The sequence below is a fragment of the Rhododendron vialii genome, chromosome 4a (assembly GCF_030253575.1).
Source record: "Rhododendron vialii isolate Sample 1 chromosome 4a, ASM3025357v1".
Lineage (NCBI taxonomy): Eukaryota > Viridiplantae > Streptophyta > Magnoliopsida > Ericales > Ericaceae > Rhododendron > Rhododendron vialii.
In genome coordinates this window covers 23,152,838-23,169,645 of record NC_080560.1, presented here as the reverse complement: position 1 = coordinate 23,169,645, position 16,808 = coordinate 23,152,838, and positions in this window count along the sequence as shown.

The following is a 16,808-nucleotide window of genomic DNA, read 5'->3' as shown; positions in this document are numbered from 1 at the left end:
ACCTCACCAAAATGGTGCAATACCGTACGAGTACTTCGTTACAGTACCAAACCACACCAAAATGGTGCAATACCGTACAAGTACATCCATACGGTACGAAACCACACCAAAACGGTGCAATACCATACGAGTACATCGTTACGGTACCAAACCACACCAAAACCATACAATACCGTACGAGTTCTTCATTACGGTACCAAACCAAACCAAAACGGTTCAATACCGTACGAGTACATCCATACGGTATCAAACCACACCAAAACGGTGCAATACCATACGAGTACTTCGTTACGGTACCAAACCACACCAAAAGGGTACAATACCGTACGAGTACATCGTTACGGTACCAAACCACACCAAAACGGTGCAATACCGTACGAGTACTTACTTACGGTACCAAACCAAACCAAAACGGTGCAATACCGTACGAGTACATCCATACGGTATAAAACCACATCAAAACGGTGCAATACCGTACGAGTACTTTGTTACGGTACCAAAACACACCAAAACGGTACAATACTGTACGAGTACTTCAATACGGTACCAAACCAAACCAAAACGGTGCAATACCGTACGAGTACATCCATACGGTACCAAACCACACCAAAATGGTGCAATACCGTACGAGTACTTCGTTACGGTACCAAACCACGCCAAAATGGTGCAATACCGTACGAGTACATCCATACGGTACGAAACCACACCAAAACGGTGCAATACCGTACGAGTACATCGTTACGGTACGAAACCACACCAAAACCGTACAATACCGTACGAGTTCTTCATTACGGTACCAAACCAAACCAAAACGGTTCAATACCGTACGAGTACATCCATACGGTATCAAACCACACCAAAACGGTGCAATACCGTACGAGTACTTCGTTACGGTACCAAACCACACCAAAAGGGTACAATACCGTACGAGTACATCGTTACGGTACCAAACCACACCAAAACGGTGCAATACCGTACGAGTACTTACTTACGGTACCAAACCAAACCAAAACGGAGCAATACCGTACGAGTACATCCATACGGTACCAAACCAAACCAAAACGGTGCAATACCGTACGAGTACATCGTTACGGTACCAAACAACACCAAAACAGTACAATACCGTACGAGTACTTCGTTACGGTACCAAACAAAACCAAAACGGTGCAATACCGTATGAGTACATCCATACGGTACCAAACCACACCAAAACGGTGCAATACCGTACGAGTACTTCATTACGGTACCAAACCACACCAAAACGGTGCAATATCGTACGACTACTTCGTTACGGTACCAAACCACACCACAACGGTACAATACTGTACGAGTACTTCGTTACGGTACTAAACCACACCAAAACGGTGCAATACCGTACAAGTACATCCATACGGTAACAAACCACACCAAAACGGTGCAATACCGTACGAGTACTTCGTTACGGTACCAAACCAAACCAAAACGGTGCAATACCGTACGAGTACTTACTTACGGTACCAAACCAAACCAAAACGGTGCAATACCTTACGAGTACATCCATACGGTACCAAACCAGACCAAAACGGTTCAATACCGTACGAGTACTTCGTTACGGTACCAACCCACACCAAAACGGTTCAATACCATACGAATACTTCGTTACGGTACCAAACCAAACCAAAACGGTGTAATACCGTACGAGTACATCCATACGGTACCAAACCACACCAAAATGGTGCAATACCGTATGAGTACTTCGTTACGGTACCAAACCAAACCAAAACGGTACAATACCGTACGAGTACTTCGTTACGGTACCAAACCAAACCAAAACTGTCCAATACCGTACGAGTACATCGTTACGGAACCAAACCAAACCAAAACGGTGCAATACCGTACGAGTACATCGTTACGATACCAAACCACACCAAAACAGTACAATACTGTACGAGTAGATCGTTACGGTACCAAACCAAACCAAAACGGTTCAATACCGTACGAGTACATCCATACGGTATCAAACCACACCAAAACGGTGCAATACCGTACGAGTACTTCGTTACGGTACCAAACAACACCAAAAGGGTACAATACCGTACGAGTACATCGTTACGGTACAAAACCACACCAAAACGGTGCAATACCGTACGAGTACTTACTTACGGTACCAAACCAAACCAAAACGGTGCAATACCGTACGAGTACATCCATAGGGTACCAAACCACACCAAAACGGTCCAATACCGTACGAGTATTTCGTTACGGTACCAAACCACACCAAAACGGTGCAATACCGTACGACTACTTCGTTACGGTACCAAACCACACCACAACGGTACAATACCGTACGAGTACTTCGTTACAGTACTAATCCACACCAAAACGGTGCAATACCGTACGAGTACATCCATACGGTACCAAACCACACCAAAATGGTGTAATACCGTACGAGTACTTCGTTACGGTACTAAAAAAAACCAAAATGGTGCAATACCTTACGAGTACATCGTTACGGTACCAAACCACACCAAAACGGTGCAATACCGTACGAGTACTTCGTTACGGTACCAAACCAAACCAAAACGGTGCAATACTATACGAGTACTTACTTACGGTACCAAACCAAACCAAAACGGTGCAATACCGTACGAGTACATCCATACGGTACCAAGCCAAACCAAAACGGTGCAATACCGTACGAGTACATCGTTACGGTACCAAACAACACAAAAACAGTACAATACCGTACGAGTACTTCGTTACGGTACCAAACCAAACCAAAACGGTGCAATACCGTATGAGTACATCGATACGGTACCAAACCACACCAAAACGGTGCAATACCGTACGAGTACTTCATTACGGTACCAAACAACACCAAAACGGTGCAATACCGTACGACTACTTCATTACGGTACCAAACCACACCACAACGGTACAATACCGTACGAGTACTTCGTTACGGTACTAACCCACACCAAAACGGTGCAATACCGTACGAGTACGTCCATACGGTAACAAACCACACCAAAACGGTGCAATACCGTACGAGTACTTCGTTACGGTACCAAAAAAAACCAAAACGGTGCAATACCTTACGAGTACATCGTTACGGTACCAAACCACACCAGAACGGTGCAATACCGTACGAGTACTTCGTTACGGTACGAAACCAAACCAAAACGGTGCAATACCGTACGAGTACATCCATACGGTACCTAACCACACCAAAACGGTGCAATACCGTACGAGTACTTCGTTACGGTACCAAACCACACCAAAACGGTGCAATACCGTACGACTACTTCGTTACGGTACCAAACCACACCACAACGGTACAATACCGTACGAGTACTTCGTTACGGTACCAAACCAAACCAAAACGGTGCAATACCGTACGAGTACATCCATACGGTACCAAAGCACACCAAAACGGTGCAATACCGTACGAGTACATCGTTACGGTACCAAACCACACCAAAACAGTACAATACTGTACGAGTACATCTTACAGTACCAAACAAAACCAAAACGGTTCAATACCGTACGAGTACATCCATACGGTATCAAACCACACCAAAACGGTGCAATACCGTACGAGTACTTCGTTACGGTACCAAACCACACCAAAAGGGTACAATACCGTACGAGTACATCGTTACGGTACCAAACCACACCAAAACGGTGCAATACCGTACGAGTACTTACTTACGGTACCAAACCAAACCAAAACGGAGCAATACCGTACGAGTACATCCATACGGTACCAAACCAAACCAAAACGGTGCAATACCGTACGAGTACATCGTTACGGTACCAAACAACACCAAAACAGTACAATACCGTACGAGTACTTCGTTACGGTACCAAACAAAACCAAAACGGTGCAATACCGTATGAGTACATCCATACGGTACCAAACCACACCAAAACGGTGCAATACCGTACGAGTACTTCATTACGGTACCAAACCACACCAAAACGGTGCAATATCGTACGACTACTTCGTTACGGTACCAAACCACACCACAACGGTACAATACTGTACGAGTACTTCGTTACGGTACTAAACCACACCAAAACGGTGCAATACCGTACAAGTACATCCATACGGTAACAAACCACACCAAAACGGTGCAATACCGTACGAGTACTTCGTTACGGTACCAAACCAAACCAAAACGGTGCAATACCGTACGAGTACTTACTTACGGTACCAAACCAAACCAAAACGGTGCAATACCGTACGAGTACATCCATACGGTACCAAACCAGACCAAAACGGTTCAATACCGTACGAGTACTTCGTTACGGTACCAACCCACACCAAAACGGTTCAATACCATACGAATACTTCGTTACGGTACCAAACCAAACCAAAACGGTGTAATACCGTACGAGTACATCCATACGGTACCAAACCACACCAAAATGGTGCAATACCGTACGAGTACTTCGTTACGGTACCAAACCACACCAAAACGGTACAATACCGTACGAGTACTTCGTTACGGTACCAAACCAAACCAAAACTGTCCAATACCGTACGAGTACATCGTTACGGAACCAAACCAAACCAAAACGGTGCAATACCGTACGAGTACATCGTTACGATACCAAACCACACCAAAACAGTACAATACTGTACGAGTAGATCGTTACGGTACCAAACCAAACCAAAACGGTTCAATACCGTACGAGTACATCCATACGGGATCAAACCACACCAAAACGGTGCAATACCGTACGAGTACTTCGTTACGGTACCAAACCACACCAAAAGGGTACAATACCGTACGAGTACATCGTTACGGTACCAAACCACACCAAAACGGTGCAATACCGTACGAGTACTTACTTACGGTACCAAACCAAACCAAAACGGAGCAATACCGTACGAGTACATCCATACGGTACCAAACCAAACCAAAACGGTGCAATACCGTACGAGTACATCGTTACGGTACCAAACAACACCAAAACAGTACAATACCGTACGAGTACTTCGTTACGGTACCAAACAAAACCAAAACGGTGCAATACCGTATGAGTACATCCATACGGTACCAAACCACACCAAAACGGTGCAATACCGTACGAGTACTTCATTACGGTACCAAACCACACCAAAACGGTGCAATATCGTACGACTACTTCGTTACGGTACCAAACCACACCACAACGGTACAATACTGTACGAGTACTTCGTTACGGTACTAAACCACACCAAAACGGTGCAATACCGTACAAGTACATCCATACGGTAACAAACCACACCAAAACGGTGCAATACCGTACGAGTACTTCGTTACGGTACCAAACCAAACCAAAACGGTGCAATACCGTACGAGTACTTACTTACGGTACCAAACCAAACCAAAACGGTGCAATACCGTACGAGTACATCCATACGGTACCAAACCAGACCAAAACGGTTCAATACCGTACGAGTACTTCGTTACGGTACCAACCCACACCAAAACGGTTCAATACCATACGAATACTTCGTTACGGTACCAAACCAAACCAAAACGGTGTAATACCGTACGAGTACATCCATACGGTACCAAACCACACCAAAATGGTGCAATACCGTACGAGTACTTCGTTACGGTACCAAACCACACCAAAACGGTACAATACCGTACGAGTACTTCGTTACGGTACCAAACCAAACCAAAACTGTCCAATACCGTACGAGTACATCGTTACGGAACCAAACCAAACCAAAACGGTGCAATACCGTACGAGTACATCGTTACGATACCAAACCACACCAAAACAGTACAATACTGTACGAGTAGATCGTTACGGTACCAAACCAAACCAAAACGGTTCAATACCGTACGAGTACATCCATACGGTATCAAACCACACCAAAACGGTGCAATACCGTACGAGTACTTCGTTACGGTACCAAACAACACCAAAAGGGTACAATACCGTACGAGTACATCGTTACGGTACCAAACCACACCAAAACGGTGCAATACCGTACGAGTACTTACTTACGGTACCAAACCAAACCAAAACGGTGCAATACCGTACGAGTACATCCATAGGGTACCAAACCACACCAAAACGGTACAATACCGTACGAGTATTTCGTTACGGTACCAAACCACACAAAAACGGTGCAATACCGTACGACTACTTCGTTACGGTACCAAACCACACCACAACGGTACAATACCGTACGAGTACTTCGTTACAGTACTAAACCACACCAAAACGGTGCAATACCGTACGAGTACATCCATACGGTACCAAACCACACCAAAATGGTGTAATACCGTACGAGTACTTCGTTACGGTACTAAAAAAAACCAAAATGGTGCAATACCTTACGAGTACATCGTTACGGTACCAAACCACACCAAAACGGTGCAATACCGTACGAGTACTTCGTTACGGTACCAAACCAAACCAAAACGGTGCAATACTATACGAGTACTTACTTACGGTACCAAACCAAACCAAAACGGTGCAATACCGTACGAGTACATCCATACGGTACCAAACCAAACCAAAACGGTGCAATACCGTACGAGTACATTGTTACGGTACCAAACAACACCAAAACAGTACAATACCGTACGAGTACTTCGTTACGGTACCAAACCAAACCAAAACGGTGCAATACCGTATGAGTACATCGATACGGTACCAAACCACACCAAAACGGTGCAATACCGTACGAGTACTTCATTACGGTACCAAACAACACCAAAACGGTGCAATACCGTACGACTACTTCGTTACGGTACCAAACCACACCACAACGGTACAATACCGTACGAGTACTTCGTTACGGTACTAACCCACACCAAAACGGTGCAATACCGTATGAGTACGTCCATACGGTAACAAACCACACCAAAACGGTGCAATACCGTACGAGTACTTCGTTACGGTACCAAAAAAAACCAAAACGGTGCAATACCTTACGAGTACATCGTTACGGTACCAAACCACACCAAAACGGTGCAATACCGTACGAGTACTTCGTTACGGTACGAAACCAAACCAAAACGGTGCAATACCGTACGAGTACATCCATACGGTACCTAACCACACCAAAACGGTGCAATACCGTACGAGTACTTCGTTACGGTACCAAACCACACCAAAACGGTGCAATACCGTACGACTACTTCGTTACGGTACCAAACCACACCACAACGGTACAATACCGTACGAGTACTTCGTTACGGTACCAAACCAAACCAAAACGGTGCAATACCGTACGAGTACATCCATACGGTACCAAAGCACACCAAAACGGTGCAATACCGTACGAGTACATCGTTACGGTACCAAACCACACCAAAACAGTACAATACTGTACGAGTACATCTTACAGTACCAAACCAAACCAAAACGGTTCAATACCGTACGAGTACATCCATACGGTATCAAACCACACCAAAATGGTGCAAAACCGTACGAGTACTTCGTTACGGTACCAAACCACACAAAAAGGGTACAATACCGTACGAGTACATCGTTACGGTACCAAACCACACCAAAACGATGCAATACCGTACGAGTACTTACTTACGGTACCAAACCAAACCAAAACGGTGCAATACCGTACGAGTACATCCATACGGTACCAAACCACATCAAAACAGTGCAATACCGAACGAGTACTTTGTTACGGTACCAAAACACACCAAAACGGTACAATACTGTACGAGTACTTCATTACGGTACCAAACCAAACCAAAACGGTGCAATACCGTACGAGTACATCCATACGGTACCAAACCACACAAAAATGGTGCAATACCGTACGAGTACTTCGTTACGGTACCAAACCACACCAAAATGGTGCAATACCGTACGAGTACATCCATACGGTACGAAACCACACCAAAACGGTGCAATACCGTACGAGTACATCGTTACGGTACCAAACCACACCAAAACCGTACAATACCGTACGAGTTCTTCGTTACGGTACCAAACCAAACCAAAACGGTTCAATACCGTACGAGTACATCCATACGGTATCAAACCACACCAAAACGGTGCAATACCATACGAGTACTTCGTTACGGTACCAAACCACACCAAAAGGGTACAATACCGTACGAGTACATCGTTACGGTACCAAACCACACCAAAACGGTGCAATACCGTACGAGTACTTACTTACGGTACCAAACCAAACCAAAACGGTGCAATACCGTACGAGTACATCCATACGGTACCAAACCACATCAAAACGGCGCAATACCGTACGAGTACTTTGTTACGGTACCAAAACACACCAAAACGGTACAATACTGTACGAGTACTTCATTACGGTACCAAACCAAACCAAAACGGTGCAATACCGTACGAGTACATCCATACCGTACCAAACCACACCAAAATGGTGCAATACCGTACGAGTACTTCGTTACGGTACCAAACCACGCCAAAATGGTGCAATACTGTACGAGTACATCCATACGGTACGAAACCACACCAAAACGGTGCAATACCGTACGAGTACATCGTTACGGTACGAAACCACACCAAAACCGTACAATACCGTACGAGTTCTTCGTTACGGTACCAAACCAAACCAAAACGGTTCAATACCGTACGAGTACATCCATACGGTATCAAACCACACCAAAACGGTGCAATACCGTACGAGTACTTCATTACGGTAGCAAACCACACCAAAACGGTGCAATACCGTACGACTACTTCGTTACGGCACCAAACCACACCACAACGGTACAATACCGTACGAGTACTTCGTTACGGTACTAAACCACACCAAAACGGTGCAATACCGTACGAGTACATCCATACGGTAACAAACCACACCAAAACGGTGCAATACCGTACGAGTACTTCGTTACGGTACCAAACAAAACCAAAACGGTGCAATACCTTACGAGTACATCATTACGGTAACAAACCACACCAAAACGGTGCAATACCGTACGAGTACTTCGTTACGGTACCAAACAAAACCAAAACGGTGCAATACCGTACGAGTACATCCATACGGTACCAAACCAGACCAAAACGGTTCAATACCGTACGAGTACTTCGTTACGGTACCAAACCAAACCAAAACGGTTCAATACCGTACGAGTACATCCATACGGTATCAAACCACACCAAAACGGTTCAATACCGTACAAGTACATCGTTACGGTACCAAACAACACCAAAAGGGTACAATACCGTACGAGTACATCGTTACGGTACCAAACCACACCAAAACGGTGCAATACCGTACGAGTACTTACTTACGGTACCAAACAAAATCAAAACGGTGCAATACCGTACGAGTACATCCATAGGGTACCAAACCACACCAAAACGGTGCAATACCGTACGAGTATTTCGTTACGGTACCAAACCACACCAAAACGGTACAATACCGTACGAGTACTTCGTTACGGTACCAAACCAAACCAAAACGGTCCAATACCGTACGAGTACATCGTTACGGTACCAAACCACACCAAAACGGTGCAATACCGTACGAGTACATCCATACGGTACCAAACCACACCAAAATGGTGTAATACCGTACGAGTACTTCGTTACGGTACCAAACAAAACCAAAACGGTGCAATACCTTACGAGTACATCGTTACGGTACCAAACCACACCAAACCGGTGCAATACCGTAGGAGTACTTCGTTACGGTACCAAACCAAACCAAAACGGTGCAATACCGTACGAGTACTTACTTACGGTACCAAACCAAACCAAAACGGTGCAATACCGTACGAGTACATCCATACGGTACCAAACCACACCAAAACGGTGCAATACCGTACGAGTACTTCGTTACGGTACCAAACCACACCAAAACGGTACAATACTGTACGAGTACTTCATTACGGTACCAAACCAAACCAAAACGGTGCAATACCGTACGAGTACTTCGTTACGGTACCAAACCACACCAAAAGGGTACAATACCCTACAAGTACTTCGTTACGGTAGCAAACCACACCAAAAGGGTACAATACCGTACGAGTACTTCGTTACGGTAGCAAACCACACCACAACGGTACAATACCATACGAGTACATCCACACGGTACCAAACCACACCAAAACGGTGCAATACCGTACGAGTACATCCATACGGTACCAAACCACACAAAAACGGTGCAATACCGTACGAGTACTTTGTTACGGTACCAACCCACACCAAAACGGTACAATACCATACGAGTACTTCGTTACGGTACCAAACCAAACCAAAACGGTGCAATACCGTACTAGTACATCCATACGGTACCAAACCACACCAAAACGGTGCAATACCGTACGAGTACTTCGTTACGGTACCAAACCACACCAAAACGGTACAATACCGTACGAGTACTTCGTTACGGTACCAAACCAAACCAAAACGGCCATTACCGTACGACTACATCGTTACGGTACCAAACAACACCAAAACGGTGCAATACCGTACGAGTACTTCGTTACGGTACCAAACCAAACCAAAACGGTGCAATACTGTACGAGTACGTCGTTACGGTACCAAACCACACCAAAACAGTACAGTACTGTACGAGTAGATCGTTACGGTACCAAACCAAACCAAAACGGTTCAATACCGTACGAGTACATCCATACGGTCTCAAACCACACCAAAACGGTGCAATACCGTACGAGTACTTCGTTACGGTACCAAACAACACCAAAAGGGTACAATACCGTACGAGTACATCGTTACGGTACCAAACCACACCAAAACGGTGCAATACCGTACGAGTACTTACTTACGGTACCAAACCAAACCAAAACGGTGCAATACCGTACGAGTACATCCATTGGGTACCAAACCACACCAAAACGGTGCAATACCGTACGAGTATTTCGTTACGGTACCAAACCACACCAAAACGGTGCAATACCGTACGAGTACTTCGTTACGGTACCAAACCACACCACAACGGTTCAATACCGTACGAGTAATTCGTTACGGTACTAAACCACAACAAAACGGTGCAATACCGTACGAGTACATCCATACGGTACCAAACCACACCAAAATGGTGTAATACCGTACGAGTACTTCGTTACGGTACCAAACAAAACCAAAACGGTGCAATACCTTACGAGTACATCGTTACGGTACCAAACCACACCAAACCGGTGCAATACCGTAGGAGTACTTCGTTACGGTACCAAACCAAACCAAAACGGTGCAATACCGTACGAGTACTTACTTACGGTACCAAACCAAACCAAAACGGTGCAATACCGTACGAGTACATCCATACGGTACCAAACCACACCAAAACGGTGCAATACCGTACGAGTACTTCGTTACGGTACCAAACCACACCAAAACGGTACAATACTGTACGAGTACTTCATTACGGTACCAAACCAAACCAAAACGGTGCAATACCGTACGAATACTTCGTTACGGTACCAAACCACACCAAAAGGGTACAATACCCTACAAGTACTTCGTTACGGTAGCAAACCACACCAAAAGGGTACAATACCGTACGAGTACTTCGTTACGGTAGCAAACCACACCACAACGGTACAATACCATACGAGTACATCCATACGGTACCAAACCACACCAAAACGGTGCAATACCGTACGAGTACATCCATACGGTACCAAACCACACAAAAACGGTGCAATACCGTACGAGTACTTTGTTACGGTACCAAACTACACCAAAATGGTACAATACCGTACGAGTTCTTCGTTACGGTACCAAACCAAACCAAAACGGTGCAATACCGTACGAGTACATCCATACGGTACCAAACCACACCAAAACGGTGCAATACCGTACGGGTACTTCGTTACGGTACCAAACCACACCAAAACGGTGCAATACCGTACGAGTACTTCGTTACGGTACTAAACCACACCAAAACGGTTCAATACCGTACGAGTACTTCGTTACGGTACCAAACCAAACCAAAACGGTGCAATACCGTACGAGTACATCCATACGGTACCAAACCACACCAAAACGGTGCAATACCGTACGACTACTTCGTTATGGTACCAAACCACACCACAACGGTACAATACCATACGAGTACTTCCTTACGGTACCAAACCACACAGAAACGGTGCAATACCGTACGAGTACATCCATACGGTACCAAACCACACCAAAACGGTGCAATACCGTATGAGTACTTCGTTATGGTACCAAACCAAACCAAAACGGTGCAATACCGTACGAGTACATCGTTACGGTAGCAAACCACACCAAAACGGTGCAATACCATACAAGTACTTACTTACGGTACCAAACCAAACCAAAACGGTGCAATACCGTACGAGTACATCCATACGGTACCAAACCACACCAAAATGGTGCAATACCGTACGAGTACTTCGTTACGGTACCAAACCAAACCAAAACAGTACAATACCGTACGAGTACTTCGTTACGGTACCAAACCACACCACAACGGTGCAATACCGTACGAGTACTACGTTACGGTACCAAACCAAACCAAAACGGTGCAATACCGTACGAGTACATCCATACGGTACCAAACCAAACCAAAACGGTGCAATACCATACGAGTACATCGTTACGGTACCAAACCACACCAAAACAGTACAATACCGTACGAGTACTTCGTAACGGTACCCAACCAAACCAAAACAGTTCAATACCGTACGAGTACATCCATAAGGTATCAAACCACACCAAAACGGTGCAATACCGTACGAGTACTTCGTTACGGTACCAAACCACACCAAAAGGGTACAATACCGTACGAGTACATCGTCACGGTACCAAACCACACCAAAACGGTGCAATACCGTACGAGTACTTACTTACGGTACCAAACCAAACCAAAACGGTGCAATACCGTACGTGTACATCCATACGGTACCAAACCACACCAAAACGGTGCAATACCGGACGAGTACTTCGTTACGGTACCAAACCACACCAAAACAGTTCAATACCGTACGAGTACATCCATAAGGTATCAAACCACACCAAAACGGTGCAATACCGTTCGAGTACATCCATACGGTACCAAACCACACCAAAACGGTGCAATACCGTACGAGTACTTCGTTACGGTACCAAACCTCACCAAAACAGTGCAATACCATACGAGTACTTCGTTACGTTACCAACCCAAACCAAAACGGGGCAATACCGTACGAGTACATCGTGACGGTATCAAACCACACCAAAACCGTACAATACCGTACGAGTTCTTCGTTACGGTACCAACCCAAACCAAAACGGTTCAATACCGTACGAGTACATCCATACGGTATCAAACCACACCAAAACGGTGCAATACCGTACGAGTACTTCGTTACTGTACCAAACCACACCAAAAGGGTACAATACCGTACGAGTACATCGTTACGGTACCAAACCACACCAAAACGGTGCAATACCGTACGTGTACTTCGTTACGGTACCAAACCAAACCAAAATGGTGCAATACCGTACGAGTACATCATTACGGTACCAAACCACACCAAAACGGTGCAATACTGTACGAGTACTTCGTTACGGTACCAAACCAAACTAAAACGGTGCAATACCGTACGAGTACATCCATACGGTACCAAACCACACCAAAATGGTGCAATACCGTACGAGTACTTCGTTACGGTACCAAACCAAACCAAAACGGTACAATACCGTACGAGTACTTCGTTACGGTACCAAACCACTCCACAACGGTGCAATACCGTACGAGTACTACGTTACGGTACCAAACCAAACCAAAATGGTGCAATACCGTACGAGTACATCCATACGGTACCAAACGAAACCAAAACGGTGCAATACCGTACGAGTACATCGTTACGGTACCAAACCACACCAAAACAGTACAATACCGTACGAGTACTTCGTAACGGTACCAAACCAAACCAAAACAGTTCAATACCGTACTAGTACATCCATAAGGTATCAAACCACACCAAAACGGTGCAATACCGTACGAGTACTTCGTTACGGTACCAAACCACACCAAAAGGGTATAATTCCGTACGAGTACATCGTCACGGTACCAAACCACACCAAAACGGAGCAATACCGTACGAGTACTTACTTACGGTACCAAACCAAACCAAAACGGTGCAATACCGTACGAGTACATCCATACGGTACCAAACCACACCAAAACGGTGCAATACCGTACGAGTACTTCGTTACGGTACCAAACCACACCAAAACGGTCCAATACCGTACGAGTACTTCGTTACGGTACCAAACCAAGCCAAAACGGTGCAATACCGTACGAGTACATCCATACGGTACCAAACCACACCAAAACGGTGCAATACCGTACGAGTACTTCGTTACGGTACCAAACCAAACCAAAACAGTTCAATACCGTACGAGTACATCCATAAGGTAGCAAACCACACCAAAACGGTGCAATACCGTACGTGTACATCCATACGGTACCAAACCACACCAAAACGGTGCAATACCGTACGAGTACTTTGTTAAGATACCAAACCTCACCAAAACAGTGCAATACCGTACGAGTACTTCGTTACGTTACCAAACCAAACCAAAACGGTGCAATACCATACGAGTACATCGTTACGGTATCAAACCACACCAAAATCGTACAATACCGTACGAGTTCTTCGTTACGGTACCAACCCAAACCAAAACGGTTCAATACCGTACGAATACATCCATACGGTATCAAACCACTCCAAAATGGTGCAATACCGTACGAGTACTTCGTTACGGAACCAAACCACACCAAAAGGGTACAATACCGTACGAGTACATCGTTATGGTACCAAACCACACCAAAACGGTGCAATACCGTACGAGTACTTACTTACGGTACCAAACCAAACAAAAACGGTGCAATACCGTACGAGTACATCCATACGGTACCAAACCAAACCAAAACGGTGCAATACCGTACGAGTACATCGTTACGGTACCAAACAACACCAAAACACTACAATACCGTACGAGTACTTCGTTACGGTACCAAACCAAACCAAAACGGTGCAATACCGTATAAGTACATCCATACAGTACCAAACCACACCAAAACGGTGCAATACCGTACGAGTACATCGTTACGGTACCAAACCACACCAAAACGGTGCAATACCGTACGACTACTTCGTTACGGTACCAAACCACACCACAACGGTACAATACCGAACGAGTACTTCGTTACGGTACGAAACCACACCAAAACGGTGCAATACCGTACGAGTACATCCATACGGTACCAAACCACACCAAAACGGTGCAATACCGTACGAGTACTTCGTTACGGTACCAAACCAAACCAAAACGGTGCAATATCGTACGACTACATCGTTATGGCACCAAACCACATTAAAACGGTTAAATACCGTGCGACTACTTCGTTACGGTACCAAACCAAACCAAAACGGTGCAATACCGTACGGGTACATCCATACGGTACCAAACCACACCAAAATGGTGCAATACCGTACGAGTACTTCCTTACGGTACCAAACCACACCAAAACGGTGCAATACCGTACGAGTACATCCATACGGTACAAAAACCACACCAAAACGGTGCAATACCGTACGAGTACTTCGTTACGGTACCAAACCACACCAAAATGGTACAATACCGTACGAGTACTTCGTTACGGTACCAAACCAAACCAAAACGAAGCAATACCGTACTAGTACATCCATACGGTACCAAACCCCACCAAAACGGTGCAATACCGTACAAATACTTCGTTACGGTACCAAACCACACCAAAAGGGTACAATACTGTACGAGTGCTTTGTTACGGTACCAAACCACACCACAACGGTACAATACCATACGAGTACATCCATACGGAACCAAACCTCACCAAAACGGTGCAATACCGTACGAGTACATCCATACGGTACCAAACCACACCAAAACAGTGCAATATCGTACGAGTACTTCGTTACGGTACCAAACTACACCAAAATGGTACAATACCGTACGAGTTCTTCGTTACGGTACCAAACCAAACAAAACCAAAATGGTGCAATACCGTACGAGTACATCCATACGGTACCAAACCACACCAAAAGGGTACAATACCGTTCGAGTACATCGTTACGGTACCAAACCACACCAAAACGGTGCAATACCGTACGAGTACTTACTTACGGTACCAAACCAAACCAAAACGGTGCAATACCGTACGAGTACATCCTTACGGTACCAAACCTAACCAAAACGGTGCAATACCGTACGAGTACATCGTTATGGTACCAAACAACACCAAAACAGTACAATACCGTACGAGTACTTCGTTACGGTACCAAACCAAACCAAAACGGTGCGATACCGTATGAGAACATCCATACGCTACCAAACCACACCAAAACGGTGCAATACCGTACGAGTACTTCGTTACGGTACCAAACCACACCAAAACGGTGCAATACCGTACGACAACTTCGTTACGGTACCAAACCACACCACAACGGTACAATACCGTACGAGTACTTCGTTACGGTACTAAACCACACCAAAACGGTGCAATACCGTACGAGTACATCCATACGGTACCAAACCACACCGAAACGGTGCAATACCGTACAAGTAATTCGTTACGGTACCAAACAAAACCAAAACGGTGCAATACCATACGAGTACATCGTTACGGTACCAAACCACACCAAACCGGTGCAATACCTAACGAGTACTTCGTTACGGTACCAAACCAAACCAAAACGGTGCAATACCGTACGAGTACATCCATACGGTACCAAACCACACCAAAACGGTGCAATACCATACGAGTACTTCCTTACGGTACCAAACCACACCAAAACAGTACAATACCGTACGAGTACTTCGTTACGGTACCAAACCAA